This window comes from Nothoprocta perdicaria, unplaced genomic scaffold (genome assembly GCF_003342845.1).
Source record: "Nothoprocta perdicaria isolate Ctin4 unplaced genomic scaffold, notPer1 scaffold_2, whole genome shotgun sequence".
Lineage (NCBI taxonomy): Eukaryota > Metazoa > Chordata > Aves > Tinamiformes > Tinamidae > Nothoprocta > Nothoprocta perdicaria.
Genome location: NW_020455204.1, coordinates 12,208,574 through 12,217,734, shown reverse-complemented (window position 1 = coordinate 12,217,734; position 9,161 = coordinate 12,208,574).

Sequence of the window (9,161 nt, the reverse complement as noted above, 5' to 3'; positions counted from 1 at the left end):
CCTCTTCTCGAGCAATTCTCTCACATCACCTTACAACAAATTCCCAGTACATTTAAAGGTAATAAAATCAAGTTCAAATATTCCCCCACAAAACACCTGAAATTAACACAAAAACAAAAGTTTCAGTCTCTTAAGAATCGGGGATAATTTTTTCCTTGAAGACAAGATGTGTGTACGCAGCATGTCTTTGTCAAACAGCATCTGTGATACTGCCTTTATTTCATCCTGATCACTGCCATAATTTTCGAGAAAGATCTCAGAGTAAATACAGAATTGAACTGTTTAGAATTCAGAGAGAAAGCTCATTTTTTATTCTCATACTTGTGAATACCATGGGAATAGATGCAGAAACAAGTAGGCTAATTAAAGAATTAGCAGATCTTCTGCATTGTGAAATTTTTTGATATAAAATATAGATTGACATATTTATAATCCTTAGAGGGACAACTATGTAATTTATGTATTTCTGTTTAAATCCATTTAATAGATCTTTTTTAACAACCAAGAAATTTGCCCCTTCTTCCAACTAGTATCAGAAACAGTATGATCCTGTCAAAGAAACGATATGAAGTGGGAAGCTTTTTGAGAAGTTCTTAAAAGGAAACAAAATAATGATTAGAAATGTGGCCTTCTTTCTTAGGTAGAATGTCAAAGATGAAAAGATGGTACTAATGAACAAAATATTATACATGTATTTGTAAAAGACGTCAGAAAAGGCCAAAAGGTTACAGTATACTTAATTTAACCCCAAATCAATAACTGCTGGGAAAAAAAAATACTAGACCTAATGACGTGGGAAAAATAACTTCTAACACAAGTGGACTAATAGAGTCCAGGGTGGACTACTATACCACAAAGCAATCCCAGTGAAGTAGCAAACGGACAAATTCTAAAGGACAATAAATGTGTGCATCTGCTGTGTGATTTTGTGAAGCTAGACTAAATAAAATGTCTAGGACACCTGAGAAAAACTATGTAAAACTACAGGGAATATGAAATAAGCTAACTAGTTTTGAAGCAGAATATAAGAGTAGACAATTCAAAGCAAGTGCCATAAGAAAGCTAAAAAACCTGCAAATTATGAGAAAGGAAACGTGATATATTTCAAGAGAATATTAAGTCTACAGTCTATACTATCTAATCAAAGTATTCTCTTTAAAATAAAAGAACATATCTTGGTCAGAAGAATGATTATAGATATCAACTGTGAATTCTAAGCATGTTGAGTTTTCTTGAGAAAAAAGGTACTTATACTTTAGATATGAAGAAAGAGAGCTTCCAAGAGAAAAATAAATATACAGACTTCCTCATTTGAGAAAAGATATTTTGAGAAGTTGCTAGACATCAGCTTCCTACTCTGTAGTCGGTAGGGAAGGAATTCTCATTTGTTTTTCTTTGTTAAGTATGAAGATTGACTAAGATAGTGTTTAGCTAAGAGGTAAGCTTGACATGTCCCTTCTTTAGATTTAATTTACTATTAAGAATCAAACAGAGCTTTAGAAATATAAACACAATAGCATTGCACTATTGTGTTTATTAGTGTTAATGATCTGTCTTTCTTTGTCAAAGTGTGAAATGACTATTTTGGAAGAGTGTAAATTTAAGTTCCAGTGACTGATTTTTTCATTATATTTTACAGTTTGTTTTGTATTGATTGTCGTGTTAGATATTAAATCAGTACATTATCTGTATTGACTTAATGATGTTTAAGGGCTTCTGTTGTGACACAGTTTAGAGCTATTGAAGGGGCACTCAGAAGGTCTTCGCAAAATGATGTATTCCTTAATTCAGATTAATTAAGGGGAATCATGTACATGGATTTATGTTCCTTTTCCTGTACTGAGCAGAATGGAGTTTGAAGGCACAAAAAAAAACAACAGCAACAAAAAATTCTTTTGGGCCTCCTAGCTAAACTGCAATAGTAAGAGTTTAAATGTAACTGATATTTAAAAATGTTTTAAAAAGTTAACAATAAGAAATTTGCCAGCATACAGCAGAGATATTTATAAATCATTTCATGCATTCTAGTTTGTAAAGGGTTTATAGTGGTCATTTGCCAAATACCTTAAAATATTTTATCTCCTTAATGCTATGCATTTGTTGTTGTTGTTGTTGTTGAAATGTTCATAAATGTAATCTTTACCCGAATTGCTGATCTTGAAATGAAAATTAGTTTTGCAGTTTCTATTTTACATCTACAGAATAAAGATTACTAAGATAGTAGCTATGTTTTCAAGTCATGTGGATGAATATACAGAGTAGACCAATCCATTTGCACATTTTCTAATCTCCACATAGATTTTAATATTACCAGATTGGAATTAGAATGAAAATTCTTCAAGAATAGCTTACTTCATCTCACATTTACTATTGACCCAGCAAAAAGAAAGAAGTTGAATGCAACTGTAAATTGCATTCAATTATTAGTATATTCTTAATAATAGTATATTCTTTTACCTTAAAAATTTTGGCCCACTGCGCACAGGTGATCAATGAATAAGCCTGAATCTAGTTCATATAGACACACTATGCCATCTTAAAATATTTGGAATCAATCTGATGACTTTTCTAATATTAAATACTTCACTAAACTTTTTTTTTCACAGTAAATATGTATTGCATATGCCATAGTTGTTACTCAAGTTAAGTACACAAACCAATTACTATGTTGACTTGAAGCTAGTTTCTACTTTAAAAAAAATCTGGATCAAATTAGATTTTCCCATTAATCCTGTACAACTCCGTTACAACTCCTCATTTAATTGAGGCTGACATCTAAGTAACTGCTAATTTCCTAAACTCTATTCTTTGTGTTCATTCTAAGCTTCAAGAAGGCTATGTTTATTAAATAGGTTTCTCAGGTCTTATAGGAACCTCTGAAAGATTATCTTACTCCACATATACCTATTTGTACCCAACATACATTTAGAAATGTCTATCTTTCACTAGTAACTTGTGAAGATTGCATAGGTGCTACTTTAGACAGTGAAATTATTTAGGTAGAATAAAGCAGATGGCAAAATTCCTTGTTGTTTGCTACTGTCTCTTCTGTTAATACTAAAATTTTAATTTTAAATTTTGTAGCACTTACTGATATCCGAAAAGATAAATCACAGTGTAACATGAACTATTGCATCTGATAAGATGTATCCCACTTATGTGTCCACTATTTTAGAAATTATTAACTGTTCTAAAGAGAATACAATAATGGATCTCGCTCTCTCTCGTACAATCCTTTTCCTTATTGGAAAGTTCTTCACTAAGAGTATTTACATTATATTTTTTCCTCCTATCTCTGTAAAGTTTGCTTTACTGTCACATTTCCTAATAAAAATTTATTGGGAATACAGCAGATAGTATAGACTTTGTTGTCAAAAATCTGAATCCTTAGAACTGTAGAAAACCTCTTGTTGACATACTTCAAGCAGACGAGTAGGTCTGCCTAACTATTAATGGCAGGGCTCATTTACAAAACTTTAGTGTTTCAGATGCTTTCAAATATTGTGAACCACAATTCACAAAAGTGTGACTTGACAGCCAATCGCAGGCACTGAGCTGATCAGAAGGGGAAAGAAACTCTGTTAGAGAGATCCAGTGCTCTAATGAGCTGCATTGCTGCCTGCATACTTCCCAAGCCTACAAAATTGTAGCCTTTGTAGAGAGGGGAGTAAGCTTCGCACTGACTGAAACTAAATACATTATAAGCTGTTTAAAGATGTTTAGCTTTAAAAACTTTTCTGTAAGACTAGATTTGTCAACTAACCATGATTAATTCAGACAATAGCAATCAAGATGTGCTCTGGCTCAGAAGGGTGCACACCATTAAAAAAATTGTTTTTCATTCTATGTAATGCAGTATTCCTCACAGGATGCTATTGGAATAAATGAAGCAGTTCTGTACAAGGATGTCATCTTCTGAAATTAAAGGAGTTAAGAAAGCAGGGAAGTTTTAGCTGCAATGTGAACTGTGTATGTTCAGACTGTTCTGCATAGTTCATAAAAATACTTATTGGAGTCAAAATGAATTTCCAAATAGACAAAAAAAAAAAAAGAAGAGAGAGAGAGAAAAAAAAAAAGGACAAGAAAAACAATTATAAATTAACACATTTTTTTTCTTAGTAATACTCTGGTTTGTAAGTCATATTTATGGACTATAATACCAAAAAAAGGAGAGGTACTTTATAAGAGATCTGGTTAGATATTCTTGTATTTGTTAAGTATGTTCAGTAGCAGTCATCTTACCAGGTACTGTCTGTACACACTATATAGTTCAGTCTAGAAGACATTTCATTCAGAATACACTTAGACTTAACTTTTACTCACATTCTAAAAAAGTCCCTGAACAGATATCAGTGAGGTCTAGCGGTATCCATGTATTTTAATGTATATGTGGAGAGTCATGTCAGATGACAATTGAAAATTTCGTTGCATAAGTACTTACATATGAAAATGTGTAGGGATATATTTGCATCTACATATAATAATTGATCATTTGCATTCATACAAATCATAAAAACATTTGGAGTGGCAGATTGCCTATATAGCCCTCTGGTTATAGTTCCTAAAACATCTTTCTAATAGATGGGTTGAAGAAAATCAAAATGCTTTTAGGGAATGTGACTGAGTGATAAAATCTTGATACCTGACATAGTAGATGCTAAGACTGTGTGTCCCGAAAGAGCTATATTCATCCAAGAAATCTCTTTTGAATTACTTATAATTTTGCCAAGCTTTGAATGATGCTTTCTGTTGTAGTTTGCCTCACTCATATGTGCTAAAAGTACTCAGGCATTCCAAAAAAGAGCTTAAAAAGAGAAAACATTCGGCCATATTTAAACAAATATCTTACAACTACTCAGTTGGAAAGAAAAAAAAAAATATATAGAATGCTGACACTATGCAGCAGAAGGAATTAATAATTGGCAGAACATAGAAAACTACTTCTTTTACACAAATTTTACATTCTGAAAATATGATAACCCTGGTAGGAGTGACTTGTTAAGCAAGAGTGCTGAAACTGGGAAGAATTATTTGGAGAGAAACTAAGAACTCAGCTATGGAACCCACAGGCAACATTATTAACATATACAGACTTTGTGGGAACTAGACAAGGGAGTCAGGGGGTTGTTTTAATCAGAGAAGAGTCTGGGATTGCAATGAGCATCTAATAGCGTAGGAGACTGGGAAAGACAAAAGCTTTCATCTGCAATGTTCTATAAAGTGATAGTGGTAATTTATTCCTCCTTGTAAAAGCTGATATGATGTTGAAGTAAAAAAGGTAACTGACAGAAGAATTTAAGGGCCTTGGTCCTGAATGAGAGTATTAATTTGCCTTAGTTAAACATTCAATGAATAACCATTCAACAAAAAGCATGCAGAAATTATATCCGAAAAACAAGAAAAAAAAAAAGATTTTTTTTCTTATGTACCCTCAAACACTAGCAGTGAGTAGTGAGTTATTGACTTGCCAGTTATCTGGAATTTATTCTTTTTCATATGTATAAAATAAAAGATGATGATCAATTGAGGAAAATTGTAAATAATCAAGAGGGAAATGAAGCTATTACTCTCTTTTGGTGAAAATACTTACTTTGAAAGGCTTTCAAAATACTTTGAGAATAAGTGGCAAAATATAAGACTAGCAACTAATCAGATTGTACTGTATGAGACAATAATGCTGAATGTCAATGAGAACTTCAGTGTCTGCTCAGCTTTCTTGATAGCATGCCGTTAGTCTTTTTTTAGAAAAGTAGTTTTCTAACCATGCATCATTATTCAACAAGGCATCATTATTTTGTTCTTTTTTTTTAATTTTATTTTAATATGCAAAGAAGTGTCTCCATGTAAGCTCTGTTCACTAAAAATAATTGAGCTTCCAGTCCAAATAGGAATATGCAGAAGCAGCATGATGGAAGAATTGTGCAGTATTTCTATTAAGATGTCCTCTCTCCTTTGTTGTTCTGTTTATAATGAAGAACTATCACCTCCCTCTTATTTTTTTTAGTAGTAGCTACTTAGCCATTTTTATTAAAAAAAGTGTTGTGTTTCTTTGGCTAGCCTAGGGCACAGAAGTCTTCTTTAGCATTATGAGGAGATGGAACAGGAAAGAATATGTAACATAGGCAAGATTTCAAGGCTTCTCATTAGCCAGGTTATTATATATCACATTTACCACTCTGCTAACTCAGAGACTTCTGGAGCTTCAGGGAGAAACAAAACAGTTTTATTTGGAAAACACATAGTTCATGCCTGTATATCAGAAACCAAGTAAAAGCTAATCAGGATTTATTTATTGTCCGGAAGTGATATTGATTTTATTTATTTATCTATTTATTGCTGACAATTTATCTCCTGGAGAAATACCTATCTCCTGGAAATGCCTTCATTGAAACTATTTTAGGGAAGTTAAAATTTACCTTGTTAAACTAGTTTCTTAATTGTTTCCTTTTTTTTTTTTTTTTTTTTTTTTTTTTTTTTTTTTTTTTTTTTTTTTTTTTTTTTTTTTTTTTTTTTTTTTTTTATATTGTTTCAAATTGCATTACTGCTGAGAGGTATGTTCTGTTAACAAAGTATTTTATGAATACTTTGTTAGGATATATTGTTATAAACCTTACTGTTAGAGAAACACTGTTCTTCTGACAGTAGTGCCCTGCTGCCTGTACCGCTGTTACCTCGCTCCTGAGCAATGTCAAACGTACCTGTCACCAGCTCCCCAGCAGTCAAAAATCAATGAAATAGAATACTGAGTGTTACTTCATTTACACAAAATAAATACATACTTTCACAGTTAGAAAGAGCTGAGAAACTGCGGTCCCTGTTTGAAGAATGCTTGAAATATAAACAAAACAAAAATAATATTCTTGGTCAGGATGTCTTTCAAGGTCCTCAAAAAATATTAAAAATGAGGAATAAGACGAGAGTATAACAAATAAGGATGTAACTGATTTTGCTTAAAGTAATGCTTGTTCTTCTAGGTTAAAAAGAATGTATGTTGTAATTGGAATTGGAATATATTTCAAAATGGATACTTCATAAAGAACTTCAAATGAAACTGTGCATTTCTGTGAAGGGATTTGTGTGAAATAGTTGCATTTGGCAAAAGAAAAATATTATTTGATGAATTCACAGAGAACGCAAATTATCACACTTCTTTTCAGAAATCTTTCCATACATATCACTGTCTCATGCCCAAGCATCTATTATTGCCTCCTAAATGTCTCGTACTCTAAAACAGACGCATTGAAACTCAGAAATAACATGAGCTTCCACCATCTACCTGTGAATTTATTAACCATAAACTTAGTATTTTCATTAGTATATATTAGAATACTTCTGTAGGGGTATTTAAATGTATAAATATATAATTCCTGAAGAAAAAGACTTGTTGATCCCCAGATTTCCCTTTTCATTATAATGGGTTATTTTTATGCCTTCTCACCATTTTCTAATTATTCTTTCTTGTTGCTGAAATTCCATTCTCACTGAAATCATTTGGGTTTTTGCCATTGTTTTGAAAGGAGTAAAGATCTCGTGATGTTCCTACTCTGCAAATATTTACAGGAATACCACTCTCCCAAAATTTCCACTTCCTTCAATTACTCAGTCAACACTATATTTTGCATTCAGCAATACTTTACTCTTTTATTAAAAAAAAAAAAAATCTCAGTTTCTTTTGCTCTGTCACCTTTCATTGCTTGTGCTTTAAGGCTCTGGATTTACATAAGTCAAAAATTAAATGCCCATTTCCTTTAAACTGAGTTCAGTTAAATCTCAGATTCCTTCAATTAATCAAGTGCACTATTGAACAAAGTATTAAAAGAGATAAAAAATACTATTTTTTTTCCTTTGGTACATAGTAATTCTAGTGTGCTGCTGCTTGGTTTCTTTTGCATAAATCTGGATGACAGAATAGCATCTGGTAGCATCTATTAAATACAGCCATCAGGGGCAGCAAGGACTGAACCTTTTGAAACCTTTCAAGAGCCACCTTGCAGGAATTCACAGAGGATATCTGGCTATGGGCTTCCTCCTAGCAGCATCAAGCTTCAGTGCCCCAATGCTAGACTGTGTCTCCTATATGACACACATCTACTCCCAGCAATTCCAAATACAAAACAGGTCTTAAAAAACAAGCTGTGAGAATGAATATGTATGGGTTGTTTTGTTTTAACAACAACAAAAAAATAACGAAAGGTTTCTCCTCACAAATAGAGCTATTTTCATAGCTTATGTTTTTGGTAAATTGCAAGATCATTGCTTTTGATGATCACTTGGAGATTTACACTCTTCTAATGCCTCATTTCCAACTATATATTTTCTGTTTCTCTATTTTCTATCACCTCAGAGAACAGGTGCTTAGGAGCTGCCAGCTGGCTATTCATGGAAAGGGTATAGTATTCTGTAGAAATACATTAAATCCTAATTCCTTTGGGTAGGCAATGCATAGTACTGAACTTATGGTCTGGCAAGAAGACAAATGTGAAAAAAATGAGTCATTCTTTCCTGTGTTTTTAGAAGTGATAAAAGCTTCCAGAGAATCTTATTAAAGTTGTGGAGGACTCATATTAGTGTGACTGAAAAAATGACCTTTGATAGGTTTGAAAGTATCTCTATCTTAAGACAAGAATTTCACAGAATTTAATAGCTGTCTCCCCAGTAAGGAGAATCCTAGCAAAAAAAAAAAAAAGAAAAAAAGAAAATTGGAAAAAACAGTGTGGAGAACACACAGTCTATTGACTCTTAACAAAGAGAAAAGGTAAAAATTGTTATTATAATTTAATATTCTTAGAGCAATTTTTATTTCTGATGCTATACATTTCCTCTTGAGGAGAATGAGACACACCATCTGCTAGTATCACAAGTGTTCAACATTAATTAATAATAACAAACAAGTAAGTGTAAACAGACTTGCATAGTCTTTTACTTTTCTGGAATAAGTCGTCAAACAAATAAATGCATTTGTAATGAATGGGAGACTTTTGTTCTAGATGATGGTTTTCTTTAGTTCAATTTAGATTTCCCATTAAGCCAGATTAATTTTCTATTGCATTACAAATTCTACATTATTCTTAAAGAAAATTTTGGTTTTACTTTTTTTTTTTCTTGCCTACGCACAAAATATGATATTCAGGCCATTTTACAAAATACAGAAGCTTGCTATA